This window comes from Microcebus murinus, chromosome 1 (assembly GCF_040939455.1).
Source record: "Microcebus murinus isolate Inina chromosome 1, M.murinus_Inina_mat1.0, whole genome shotgun sequence".
NCBI classification, from domain to species: Eukaryota; Metazoa; Chordata; class Mammalia; order Primates; family Cheirogaleidae; genus Microcebus; species Microcebus murinus.
This window is the reverse complement of record NC_134104.1, coordinates 56,995,972-57,010,613: the sequence shown is the minus strand read 5'-3', so window position 1 is coordinate 57,010,613 and position 14,642 is coordinate 56,995,972. Positions and strand designations below refer to the sequence as shown.

Genomic DNA, 14,642 nt, shown 5'->3' with positions numbered 1-14,642 from the left:
ATAGACTCTTAAGAGTCTATTTAATTTCTAAAGTACTAGTTTCTGATTAGAGTTGGAAATGCTTCCCCAGGTTCAGGAGTTTCACGCTCTAATCTCTTGACAGTTAAACACTGCAAGAAACTTCCAGGATTGGTCTAAGTTAACAGGCCCCCTTAGAGCACTAAAACTTTAACTTCACAGCACTGATACAAGGGTTTCTATTATACTTCTCACGCTTTTCCACCAAAGCATCCCAACTGCAGAAACAAATTAAACACCAAAGTGAATAAGTAACCTCTTCTCCATACCCCACCACACTCTAGAATCTGGACAAGGAATAGGATGCTATAGCAGTAAACGGAAATTTCTTCATATGCTCTTGCTTATTCTTTTTAATCTAAAGAATTTTTGTAGCAGAAAAATTGGTTCCTTAAAAGAAAAAAAAATAAAAAAAAATAAAGAATTTTTGCACTCTACTCCATCACATGCAATATCTGTTTTATAAGAAAAATAAGAAGTGCTTCCTCCCCACAAATAAAATAAAAATTATTCATCAGGTAGACACGTTATAGTAACTTGACAACTGAATAGGGCTAAGCATATAGCCGTTTGATAATCATGGTCATATAACACACTAATTTGTTAACTTCTTTATTATCTACAAAAATAGTCAAAAAATACTCCACTAAAATCTTATGCTTCACCATTAAATGCTTATGCTTCTAGGTGAAAAAGTTTAGGCCTTTAAAAATATTAAGCAAATAACCTCCTAAAATGCTGATTTTTAATAAGCAAATTAGATTATACTGAAGTTAATCTATCCCAAATCTACATGATATGAGGTCCAAACTAGGATATGATTTAATGCTATATAAAATAATTTCATAAGCTTTTTAATAACTCCTTCCTAAGACAATGTACAGCTATTTTTGTATTTATCATTTAAAAATAAAAGTATGAATACCTACTACGTGCTTTCATGAAAACAATGTGGTACACACAGCTACACTCACAGAAAAATCAACTCAATGATTATATAAAAATTTTGCCTTTAGCTGAGCTAATTACCTTGTTTAAGAATAAAAAGTAAATGCAATTTCCAACTAAGATTCCTTTAGTCATAAATTATAGGGTTCACTCCTGTATATGTGAAAGATTTATAAAAAACAAAACAAAAAGCCTTGCTATAGAAGAGGAAAAATTCAGATAGAAGACAGCATAAGCAACCATCTGAACTAATGAGTCATCAGTCTCTCTCCCACAGCACCGCAGAACACTGCAGTGGCAAATAACATTAGAGGAAAAACAATTTTTTTCCTTCCATTTTATAAGGTCCACTCCAAATGGCTGATTAATACACCTGGTAATTTCACTATTCCAGAAATAATTCTTTTTACTACCAGAGTCTTAGATGATATGGCTGTTGGGGGTGATGACGAGTTGATAAGAATTAAGTGCTGAGATTCCAAGGCAATATGTATTTACATACAAAATCCTGAGGTGCTTCATTGATAATTAAATATTATTTTAATGTTAACACTTGAAAAAGCACCTTGTATCTGATTCAAGATTATCTTAGGAAATCACAGATTTTTTTTAAAAGATGAAGAAGAATCTAGTAGATTATAATCAAATACTTAATATTTTTATGCTTGGTCAAAAAGTTATAGAATAGCCGGGCGCGGTGGCTCACGCCTGTAATCCTAGCTCTCTGGGAGGCCGAGGCGGGCGGATTGCTCGAGGTCAGGAGTTCGAAACCAGCCTGAGCAAGGGTGAGACCCCGTCTCTACTATAAATAGAAAGAAATTAATTGGCCAACTAATATATATATACAAAAAATTAGCCGGGCATGGTGGCGAATGCCTGTAGTCCCAGCTACTTGGGAGGCTGAGGCAGGAGTATTGCTTGAGCCAGGAGTTTGAGGTTGCTGTGAGCTAGACTGACGCCACGGCACTCACTCTAGCCTGGGCAATAAAGTGAGACTCTGTCTCAAAAAAAAAAAAAAAAGTTGTAGAATAAGTAGAATTCCAGTTGATAACATTACCTTATTATATTTATAGAGCATAGTACTAGTATACTACAGTGTAGTACTAGGTAAATCTGTTGGGGAGCTTCCGGGAATAATTTTTTTGCTCTTTTAAAAGATACAGGCTATGAGAAATAACTCTATTAAAAATGTGAAAAAGAGTCCTATAAACAAATAAAATATGGTATTAGAACTAAATATGATATAATATTTATATACAAGAAAGGTCAGACTTACCAACCTCAAATGTAAAGTCAAGACCTATAAATCGGAAAACAAAAGATCTCTGAACTGGTGGAATGATAGTCTTAAAATTTCTTCACATTGCAAGACCCCTTAGTATAGCCTTACTGACACAATTTATGCCAAGTTAAAAATTTCTATCTAATATTTTAGACCACTGTAGATTCAAAGTAATGAATCAATAGAGAGCTACATTCTAAAAATAAATAGAAGGTAAACAAGGAAACAGGTTGTAAATTGATTAATGGTAGTAAGAATGACCCATAACCATCAAGAAACAATCAATTTGTATTTATTATTTCCTAAGAAATATGGGAGAAAATTTGGTAATATGTAACCAGGCCCTTAAAGATGTTCAAACCTTTTGATCCAAAATTTGTATTTCTGAGAATATTTCTGGCATGTGGATAAGGATTTTTTATATATGTGTTTACTGTAACATTGCCATAGTTAGGTTGGGCACGGTGGCTCAAGTCTGTAATCACAATGACTAGGGAGGCTGAGGTGGGAGAATCTCTTGAGGCTAGGAATTTGAGACCAGTGTGGGCAGTATAGCAAGACCTCATCCCCCCCAAAAATTTTAAAAATTAGCCAAGTGTAGTGGCACACGCCTGTAGTCCAAGTTATCTGGGAGGCTGAGGCAGAAGGATTGTTTGAGCCCAGGAGTTTGATGTTGCAGTGTGCGTGACAGTGCCATTGCACTCCAGCCTGAGCAACAGAGGAAGACACTGTCTCTAAAGAAAAAAAAAATTGCAACAGTGAAAAAACTACAAAGAGCTTTAAAATCCAAAATAACAGAATGAAATATTAGTTTATCTGAAATCCTTCAGTATTCCCCTCTCAAATGTATTTAATAATAATAATGATATTTGTTGTGCTAAATGGTCTGCAACTCCAAGTTCATTGTGCCAAGGACTTTCATCAGCAAATTCTCTTCTGGAAGGATCTTCAACCTTCACAGCATATGAATTAGCACTGCAATGGCTGATTGGCTTTTGGATAGGCTTTTGTCAGATAAACTGCCTAGGAAGTGACTACCAATTTTTTTTTTTTTTAATGCAAGCAATCATGCATGATAATTACCTCTTTTGTAAGTAGTCACCCTAGAAATTGTACAACTACTTAAAAAAACAATTTAAAATATTTAGAAACTTCTCTTAAAAACTGCCTACAATTATCATATCACTCGTTTGAATGTTACTGAGAAAATTTTCTTGTTTGCTTTGCCAAGAAAACATATCATGAGCAGCCAAACTAGCCAAATTTAAACAGTGCAGGTATTTGAGACTAATGTACATACAAGGCACATGTTAGAGTTAGCATTTATTATACTTGTGTCATAATATAATGTCTCTACATTCAAATGGATGTCCTGTTACTTATGTCATGAATGGAACAGAAGAGAAATAAGGTTCACAAACTGTGCAAAGGCATATTAACACAGTGTTTAAAAGGAAACACCACCATAAACAGTTCACTTCCAACTGTGGAATTCATGAAATCTCTGCAATGAAACGCAGCCTAAAGCGTAAAGTAAGGACAAAAGAGGAAAAGAATGTTCCCTAATATAGGCAAAACCACTTCATAACCTGAATTTAAATACATGTCTATAGTCAAAAGTCCACAGACATTTTCAATTCAGAGGGTAAGAAATCTGTCAGGGTTTATTTAACTGAATTGACTGTAGAGAAAGGAGAGGACTTAATCACAGGTGGAGGTTTTAAATAGTATGGTTTGCTAAGGAATTAGTTTACAGTTCCTCCTGGTATGTACTCATAGTCTTCTATATCTTTTGTAGCACTTACCACTACTGTAATTAAAAACTGTGAAAGGAACTGTTATTCAATGTCTGTCTCCACTGCCAGATTATAAATGCTGGAAAACAGGGTAGCAGTCCCCAACGTTTTTGGCACCAGGGACTAGTTTTATGGAAGACAATTTTTCCATAGACTGGGGCTGGGAGACTCGGGTGTCATGAGTGGGGAGAGGGTGATGCATGGCCTGTTTCCTAACAGGCCATGGACCGGTACCAGGTAAGGATGCAAAATAATGAGAACTCTCATACAGAAGTGTAAAATGGTACAACCATTTTGGAAAACAATTTGGTGGTTTCTTTAAAAAGTTAAACATACACCTATTATATGATTCAGCCATTCCACTCTTTGGTATTTACTCACAAGAAATGAAAGCCTACATCCAAACAAAAACTTTTACATGGATGTTCATAGCAGCTTTATGCATAATGACCAAAAGGTAGAAACACAACCCAAATATCCATCAATGACTAAATGGATAAACTGTGCTATAGTCATAAAATGGAATAATAACCAGAAAGAGAAAAATGAATCATTGATATATGTAACAACATAGAAGAATCTCAAAATAATTAAGCTGAGTGAAAGATCAAAAAAAAAAAAAGTTCCAGCCGGACGCAGTGGCTCACGCCTGTAATCCTAGCACTCTGGGAGGCCAAGGCTGGAGGAATGTTTGAGGTCAGGAGTTCCAGACCAGCCTGAGTAAGAGTGAGACCTCGTCTCTACTAAAAATAGAAAAACTAGCCAAGAGTGGTGATGTATGCCTATAGTTCCAGCTACTCGGGAGGCTCAGGCAGGAAGACTGCTTGAACCCAGGAGTTTGAGATTGCTGTAAACTAGGCTGATGCCACGGCACTCTAGCCCAGGGGACAGAAGAAGACTGTCTCAAAAAAAGAAAAAGTTCCATTTATATAAAATTCTAAAAAATGAAAACTAACCTATAGTGATAGAAAATAGAACGGGATAGTTAAGGAAGGCGAGTAGGGAGAAATGGAAAGGATTACAAAGAGACACAAGAAAACTTTTGGGGGTGATGAATCTGTTCACTATATTGAATGCAGTGATGGTTTCGTGGATGTATACATACATCAAAACTTATCCAATTGTACACTTTAAATATGTGCAGGTATATGACTTATATCTCAATAGAAATCTTTAAAAAGCACAAAGTATTGGCGGTATGGTTTCTATAACGACATAATGCTTCCACAGAATATATATTCACATTTGTTTTTATATGTCAATTAATAGAGTAGTAATAAAGGACTACATGGCCTATGAGAACCTAGTAAGAGAACCTTAACCCTAGGAACACCATGGAGGAACAGATGAAAACTCAACCAAATCATTTTTTTGAATGAATGTATGTAACTCCTAAGGATGTGTAGGGACCCTCTGTCCTGCCAAGTTTAGTTAATCCTGAAGAATATAGTAGTCAGTATGGCTCTGAAGTACTTATTCATCCGTATTTTCAGAACAGGGCTTAATAGCAATATCAGCTTATATGTTGGGCGAAGATTTAGGAAAGTATAACCCTATCTTGAATACGCTTTTGTGCCATGAGACATAGAAGGGTTTATCTTCCAAGACTCAGGTTAAACTCTAATAATTTGGCCATTATAGTTGATATGGTTCAATGGCTCATTTGGAGGATAGAGGTAGAATTTGTTCACAAGAAAGAATTGTTATTGACAACCTGTTTATCTCTATTTACAACTACTTCTCCAACTTTCCCGATCCCTAATATAGTATCTTTGGGAGAATGAGATCATATTTAAAACACACATACTGTCTCTCTCTGGACAATAGCAGGTACTATAAAAACACTGCAAGTATATACTGGTCAGGGACCTGAACAGATTCTGTTTTTTAAGTGGCTGCTCTGGATTACATTGAAGAGTTTGGTGTTAGTCAACCTGCTTCTTAGAGTCATGATATTTTTTCTTTTCTTGAAAAAAATGAAATAAAGTACACTGAACAGAAGCGTATTACACTCAATTGTGGATTTTATAATTCATCTGAATAAAGCCCCTCACTGTCTAATTTTGTATTACTTAAAACTAGGAGTCATGGATTATTGAAAACTCATTCCTTTCCACAAGAAAGGAAAGATTCTTACATTTAGATATCACATTCTTAATGTTTGTATTGTTAATCTGATTTCCTATTTAACTATTTGAAAGCTCTTACATAATTGTTTTGCTACATAAAATCAGCAACTTGCACAATTATTAACAATTATAAGCATTTTACTCTTTCAAGAATATACATTCAAATTTCAATTGATAAAATTTCAATGTATAAATCATATAAGGAGCATTTCAAGTTATACCTAAAATACTGTTATTTGAAAGTAAGTAGTAAGTTGTCCAAATATCATACCTTGTTTTTTTTTTTCTTTGAGACAGAGTCTTACTCTGTTGTCCAGGCTAGCGTTGCATGGTATCAGCCTAGCTCATAGCAACCTCAAACTCCTGGGCTCAAGCGATCCTTCTGCCTCAACCTCCCAAGTAGCTGGGACTACAGGCATGCGCCATCATGCCGGGCTAATTTTTTCTATATATTTTTAGTTGTCCAATTGATTTTTTTCTATTTTTAGTAGAGACAGGGTTTCGCTCTTGTTCAGGCTGGTTTCAAACTCCTGACCTTGAGCGATCTGCCCACCTCAGCCTCCCAGAGTGCTAGGATTACAGGCGTGAGCCACCATCCCCGGCCTCATACCTTGTTCTTACACTGAAAGTCATACATCGAGTCCATAGGAGGGTAACCTATGTTATCACATGATCGTAGATCACACACAATCCAGGGATGCTAGAAATGGTAAAGGCATTTAGCCTTCCAAAGACTCAAATTAAATGGTAGATTTTGGGAAATTATTGAGGACAAAGCTTAACTTGTGCACATCCCTAAAGTGGAGAGAAATTTGGCAATACCTACCAAAATTCAAAATGTACTTACCTTTGACCCAGCTATTCCATTTCTAGGAATTTACTGTATGTGTACAAAATGTTCTATTAATGAAATATAAATTACTGCACTGTTTCTTAAGCAAAAGATTGGAATGTTCATTAATATAGAGACTAGTTAAATACATTGTGGTAGTATGAGAGGCTGTATGCTTCATGGTATCAAGACAGTAATCTCCAGAAAGAGACTCGCTGGGTTCAAATCCTACCACTTACAAGCTTTGTGACTGTTGGGTATTTAATCACCCATGCCTAACTTTCCTTTTGTAAAATAGAGATAAAAAGAGTACCTATCTCATAGGTTGTTGTAAGGTTTTCATAAGTTAATACGACTAAAGTATTAAGAAAAATGTGTCAATAAATAAGCTTTCCATAAATGTTACCAATGACAATGATGTTAGTACAACTGAATACGAAGCTATCATTAATAGAATGAGGCAGCTTTAACTGTATCAATGTAGAAAGATGGCCAAGAAAACATTGTTAAGTGAAAAATGTAAAGTCCAGGATAATATGAAGAGGTGCTACCATACCTGGACTAATACATGGGGGAAAAAAAGGAATAAGGATGAGGAGAGAGAGATAGAGAACACACCTGCACGAATATATAATTTTACTATATTTGTATTATACATAATAAAGTATATTTGTACATATTATGTTTTTACTATGTTACCCATTTAACTTACTTGAAAATAGATTCAATAAATGCTAATTGAGCCAAGTAATAAACTATTTTATATATATATATATATACACACACTGTACCTAATTAACTGAGCAATGGCAAATATTTATATAGCTCTTATGTGCCAGCTATTATTCTAATCTCTTTTCTTATATTATTCATTTAATCCTCACAATACCCAAAAAAGCAAATACTCATTATGCTTATTTTATTGATTGACTGACTGACTGAGACACAGTCTTGCTCCGTTGCCCAGGTTAAAGTACCATGGCATCAGCTTAGCTCACAGCAACCTCAAATTCCTGGTATCAAGCAATCCTCCTTCCTCAGCCTCCCAAGTAGCTAGGACTACAGGCATACACCACAACACCTGGCTAATTTTTTCTATTTTTTGTAGAGACGAGTCTCTTGCTCAGGCTGGTCTTGAACTCCTGAACTCAATCAATCCGCCCGCCTCAGCCCACCCCCCTCAAGTGCTAGGATTCCAGGCGTGAGCCACTGTGCCTGGCCTCATTATCCTTATTTTAAAGCTGAGAAAAATGCAATACAAAAGAGATAAAAGTAACTTCCCCAAAGTCACACCACTAGGAAGCAGAAGAGCCCGGATTTCACCCACACAGTGCCCTTAACCTCTTTGCTACTTTACTACTACTCTAAAATTACTTTTTATTTACATACATCCCAACTCCTTTCCAAAAGACTTTATGGCCAGTCACGGTGGCTCATGCCTGTAATCCTAACGCTCTGGGAGGCCGAGGCAGGTGGATAGCTCAAGGTCAGGAGTTCGAAACCAGCCTGAGGAAGAGTGAGACCCCCGTCTCTACTAAAAATAGAAATAAATTAATTGGACAACTAAAAATATAGAGAAAAAATTAGTCGGGCAAGGTGGTGCATGCCTGTAGTCCCAGCTACTTGGCAGGCTGAGGCAGAAGGATTGCTTGAGCCCGGGAATTTGAGGTTGCTGTGAGCTAGGCTGATGCCAGGGCACTCTAGCCTGGACAACAGAGTGAGACTCTGTCTCAAAAAAAAAAAGAAAGAAAGAAAGAAATTCTTATTTGAAGTTTTCTTAAGGAAAGCCAATCTTGTAATCTAGTTTTTCTTATTTGCCAAAACCCAAATGTGGACTTTTCTTATGACTCTGTCATGATTAAGTGACAGATCTCATAGTCGTGCAATAAGCTCTACGTCTACAAAGCAGAAAGCATTTTAGAGCATTTAAATCCACATCAAACAAAATGTCAATTTGTAACCATATCTGGTAATGTCTATAATTATCTGGTACATTTTTAATAACAAATTTCTTATTGTGTATCCCAGGGTTATCACATGTATAAAATTAAGAATAATTTATGAATTATGAGGAAAATTTATACACTTTCCTCTTAGATACCTAATTAAGATTTTAAAAAATTTTAGATAACTGTCATCTCTGGCCATATCAAATAATATTTTTTCCTTTTGTTAATTTCTTCTTTGCCCTATTTGGTCTTCTATTTCTTTTTCAAAATGTAATTAGTTTGGTTTTCTCTAATTACACAAACACTTCATGTTCATTGTAAAAATAAAAACACATAATATAGAAAAGTATAAGGAAAGAAAGAAATCACCTAAAATGCCAATCAAATCACTCTGAGATAACCATTAACACTTGATAATTATCCTTTCTGCAATTTATCTTGCACATACATGCACAAAAATGTAGTTTATATGCATATATTACTATAAATACTCTGCTTCTTTCTTTTCTTTTTTTTTCTGCTTATTTTGGCCTTTCAATGTTGACAGCCATATAAGCATACACAAAACCCATGGTATTTTTCATGGGATCTCATTATATATTAATACATTTCTTTATACTTTGTCTTTCTCACTTAAGATACATGGTGGAAATCCTTTCACATCACCAGCATAGATTTAATGCCTACCACTTAATGATTTCACAACATTCCTTAATATGCCTGTGAGATAATTTATATAACAATACCCCTACTGACAGGCATTCTCCTTGTTCCCAGATTTTAGCCACCACATACACTGTTACAAGCAACATCCATATAAACCCTTTCTTACTGGTGTTTTATTTCTAAGGAAAATATTACCGGGAGGATTGATAGATGGAAAAATATATGTATTTCCAATACTAATAGATATTGTCTGATTGCTTTTAAGAAAAAACCCTGTAACAATTCACAACTCCACTAGCATTTTATAAGAAAATCTTTCTACAAACATCCCTGCTAGCAGTCAGTTTACCACTTAATTTTTGCTAGTCAGAGAAGTAATATTTCATTGTTAGTATATTGATCTAGCAAGGTTACACATCTTTTCATGTTTGCTGAGTGTTTAGATTTCTCTTCTGTGAACTAACTTGTAGTCACATGCTTTACCCATATTTCTACTGAGTGGACTTTTTCTTAGTTTGTAAGAGTTCTTACAACTGTCAGCTCTTCATCTGTTATATATCTTCCAAAAAGTTTTTTTTAATCTGTCTTTTGTCCTTTAAGTTACAAAGTACTGGCTCAACGTTATTTTCTTCTAGATGGACAAGTTATATCCGTTAAATTTATCATATATGTGTGCTTATCCCCGCCCCACCACTGCATAGTTTCAGGTAAAAATAATAGTTTCAGGTAAAAATAAAGATGTTACCATGAAAATATACATCCAATTCAGCTGTCTTTATACACACACGCTATACAGATATTTTCTTACATACATATTATTTAGCATATACACATTATGAATATCCAGATACATAATGTGTATATACTATATATAAAAGAATACACTTATATAAAAAGGAATAGAAAAAAACTTTCATTTCTCTATAGAAATTATATGGAAAACATTCTTATTGGTCACAATTTACTTACAATAAACTTGTTTATTATAAATGAATAATAACTATTCATAAATCAAATTCATTTATCAATAACAGATAATTGACATTAAAGATAATATTTGATAATCTCTTCATAAATTCTTTAGACAATTCAGTAATTTTTTTCAGGATTAAAATGAAACATAAACTCATGATAGCTATACTTTAATTATGGTTTATTTACTGATATTTTCCATTGCAAAGCTACTAATCCTCATGAGTCATCAATTTTACTCTAGTTCATGTGTCCATTATGTTCTCTACATTCTTTTGTCTATTTCATATGTCCATAAAAATATGAAAGACATTTAATTTTTTCAAAAAAGTACCATTTTTAAACTTATAAGCATTAACTCAGAAGTCCCTGCTCTACAATCTGTACAATTTTAATATATTTCTATAATTCACTGTAGGAATAAAAATTTAGAAATAGAAGAACTGCTGATTCCACATATTAATGATCATGAGATTTGGAAAATTTTTATATAGAAAATATTAAGTCACTGCAGTTGCCAAAATAAGGAACTTTATGTTGACATTTCTCAGATGCTATTAATAAATCTGTTTTAGAATCTTTGGTGGACATACATTTTTCTTGCTCCCCCATTTTTTTGGTAATAGTTTCATTTCAAATTCTATTCCCCTCTTCACACACCAAACTTGTTGCTCACAGGGGCATCAGTCAGTCAATTCTGTGGGATGCCTTAAGTCTCCTAGAAATTCACTATATAAAATCAAAGTCAATATTGGTGTAAAAAAAAAAAAAATGTTTTACAAATGTGTGTACTAGGCATTGTACATTCATGATCTAATTTAATAGCACCTATGGGATAGATTTAAACATGAGGAAACTTAACCTTATTTAAGCAAATTGTCCAAGATCACACAGTTAGTAAGTGGCAGGGTCAGAACCTGAACCTAGGTCTGTATGACTAGGAAATCTACATTAAGTCTGTACAATACTGCTTTATATCTACATACCATTTAGTTTGAAGATCCTCTGACGTTTAGTCTAGTGCTACTCCACTTATAGCTCATGCAGTACCATTTTTTTTCATTTAGTACAAGTCACTGCTCTCCCCTTCCTTCCCATACTTGGATAATAACCATACCTATTAGTAAACATATATGCTGTGAAAATAAGTTGCTCATTGCATTAATAAAGACCATTTGAGGTTTATACCTATTCTATCGACCATGATTTGAAAGGTTATTATTACTGATCTACATTTGAAAGCTAATACCTAGTACACAACCCTAGGAGGAGCAGTTGTTTAATCTCCTTGTCTAACTGTCCAACATTCATTTAATAAACAATTTACTGAGTACCTACCATGTACTTCATTTAGTATTCTGGTGCTTACGACACGACACAACAGTAGAGACACAGTCCTTGAACACCTAGGAGCTTTATGGTTTACTGAGGAACAGCCCAGCAAACAGCAATTAAATACAATGTGCTAGAAGCACAACTAGAATAGAAAATATTGTGTGGTAGTGCACAGGACTAAGTGGCTACCTCTGCCCATGGGTGAAGAAAGCATTCTTGGTGGTGGCAATAATCTAATAATCTATATAGGCAGTGAAAACAAGAAAGACCTCAGATTAAGAAAACAAGAGGTATCAGAGGCCCTAAAACAAAAAACCTTTATGTGTTATTTAATGCTGAATTATAGCACAATTCCCTAATAAATGTCAAGATTTCTACATTTAACTTTCATAAATTGATAAAACTAGTCTCAGAAATGTCTTCTAAAGTTCAAATCACTTGTATGTATGAATTGTATATAAAGTCAAAGCTTATTTTTATATTCAACCTTAGCAGCAATTTAGTCAGCCATTCCTGCTGTTCATCTTCCAGATTTCATCAGTAAGCTATGTTATTGCTTTCTTAAGTTCTCTAAAATTGGAGGAATTGTGAAGTAAAACTGCAGACTCATTCAACCACTTTTATATTAACATTTTCCCCTCCAATACTTTCTAGCCGGTTTTCTCTTTCCTATTTTGGTCTCAGCCAGACAGGACTGGTTCAGACTTCCAGAGCACTTAAGGAATTCTCCTAATTCGGTGGAATGTCACCTGGCCAATGAAGCAGCATTACTTATTTTTTCCTCTCCTCCAGAGATCACAGAACCCAACTAGGGAGAAAATTAATAGATAAAACTATATTTATATCTGTAGCAGGCATGGCTACGTAAACATATCATTAGTACTATTGTCCAGTACAGGTCATTAAGTACAAAATGCTAAAATTATAAACCCACAAGAGATATTGACAGTCTTTATTACTTAGGGAAAGCAAGATCTTCAAGGTTGTTTTCTAGTAAGGAGCATCAATAGACCAGTTTTCCTATTTTGAACTTACTATAAAAATGTTTTTGTTAAATTGCTATTATTCTAGAATTACAACTTTTTGTTTTCCTTAACAAAATAAGACCAGTTTATTGTAAAGAATTTGGAAGATAGAGAATACATCTACTACTCAAAGATGATTCCATCTTCCTCATTTTTCAGCTGTCTTTTTAATGTGTTCTTCAAATATATTAGAAAACTAAAAGGTTTAATGAGAATATGATTTTATATATTAACAAAAATGGCAATTTAAAATTTAAAAACAAATTTGTAATTTCTGTAAGGCCTTTCAATGGAAAAGAAACACGAATGTTCTGAGTTTGCAGTACAAATAAAAGAGTTTAACCCCAAACAGAAAAATATCCCTAAAGCACATTGTTTGAGGTCAAAACATTAGCCCCTACATTACATACCAGAAGGGAGTACACTGGGGTGGGCAAAACAATTTCTGTATTTTCACAAAATACAATTCATAAAAATCTGAAGAAGTCATTTGGAGTTTCACAAATGGGGAAAGCTAAGGAGGGATAAAAAGTCCTCTTAATATAAATTTACCACACAGCTAATCAAGGAATTGATTGGAAGTGGCCATTAATTAGGATTTTAAGGAAGAATGGCAAAAACAGAAGGATGGAAGCCAGCAATATCTTGGCTTAATATTCTTACCTTTAAGTTTATGATCAAATAAATTTGTTTGTTATATTTCTAACCCAATCAGTTTTTGAGGAATTACTTCCCTCTCTGGGAAACCTAGTCACTTTTCCCTATGCTAGCCTGGGCCTCTGGCAGATCACGACACCGAAACACCATCTTTCAACGCCTCCCCATTCAATCGAGACTGTCGCATTACCAACATCCCCTGTTTTGAAGATAGTGTATCTTTATTCCTACAACTGTCATCTCCCTCAGAGAAGAAAAAGCCCTGCTTTTGCCCTTCCAGTCTCACCCGAAGCATGTGAACACCTACAGAACCTCTCCTGCAGGGATGTCAGATTTTAAAACCCTTTGAATTACTGAGAAAGCACATTCGGAGGGAAGCTTTTCAGTGACTCCGCAGTGAGGGCCCTATCAGGGACATTCCCTCCCAAGCCAGTCTCACTAGAGACGCCTCTGCCTCCAGGGTTTTTCCTACCTCCCCGCTCCCCAGCCCCGGGGAGCTTTCCTGAGGGTAAAAGACAGTGAGGCCCTTAGCCACAGAATGGGCTTTGAGGAATAGGACCTGACAACTATTGCAGACCCCGAGAAATGGCTAAAGCAATCCTGCTACCCGAAGCCCCAAAGACTCCTGAATAGGGAATCATAATGGCCGCCCTCACTTCCAACCGTGGGACATCTCAATCCCCAGGTAGCGGGGTCGACCATAGTGGGGGACTGGGGGTCAAGAGATCTGGAAAAATGAGCTCCTAGCCTGCGCACAGTGACAGCGGAGGCGGCCTTCACTCTCTTTCTCTTCCTCCTCCCACCCCTTCTCCTATCCCCGCCAGTCGCCAGTTACCGGTCGCCTCTCACCTGCTGGGGCGCGAGGTGCAGAATCTGTACGGATCACAGACCCAGAAGCTCTGTCACTACGGGAGGGGAAGTCTCCAGCCGCGGTGGGGGGCGGGTCCAACCAGTCACGCGACCTCGAGCTCCGCCCTGCCTCCCCCATCCCGGCGCGCCGCAGCTCCGGGGCTTCTATTTTTGCAGATCGTTT

The 14,642-nt window shown here is 35.7% G+C and overlaps 1 protein-coding gene across 1 annotated transcript in view; it reads right to left on the bottom strand.

Annotated features, from left to right (window-relative positions):
• The window catches only part of ATP6V1A (ATPase H+ transporting V1 subunit A), a 53,797-nt gene extending 39,195 nt beyond the window's left edge, over positions 1 to 14,602 (bottom strand). The window contains exon 1 of the mRNA XM_012787537.3: positions 14,459 to 14,602. The gene's annotated coding sequence lies outside the window, so the exon portion shown is untranslated. The remainder of the gene's footprint in view (positions 1 to 14,458) is intronic.
• Positions 14,603 to 14,642: the final 40 nt, after the last annotated feature.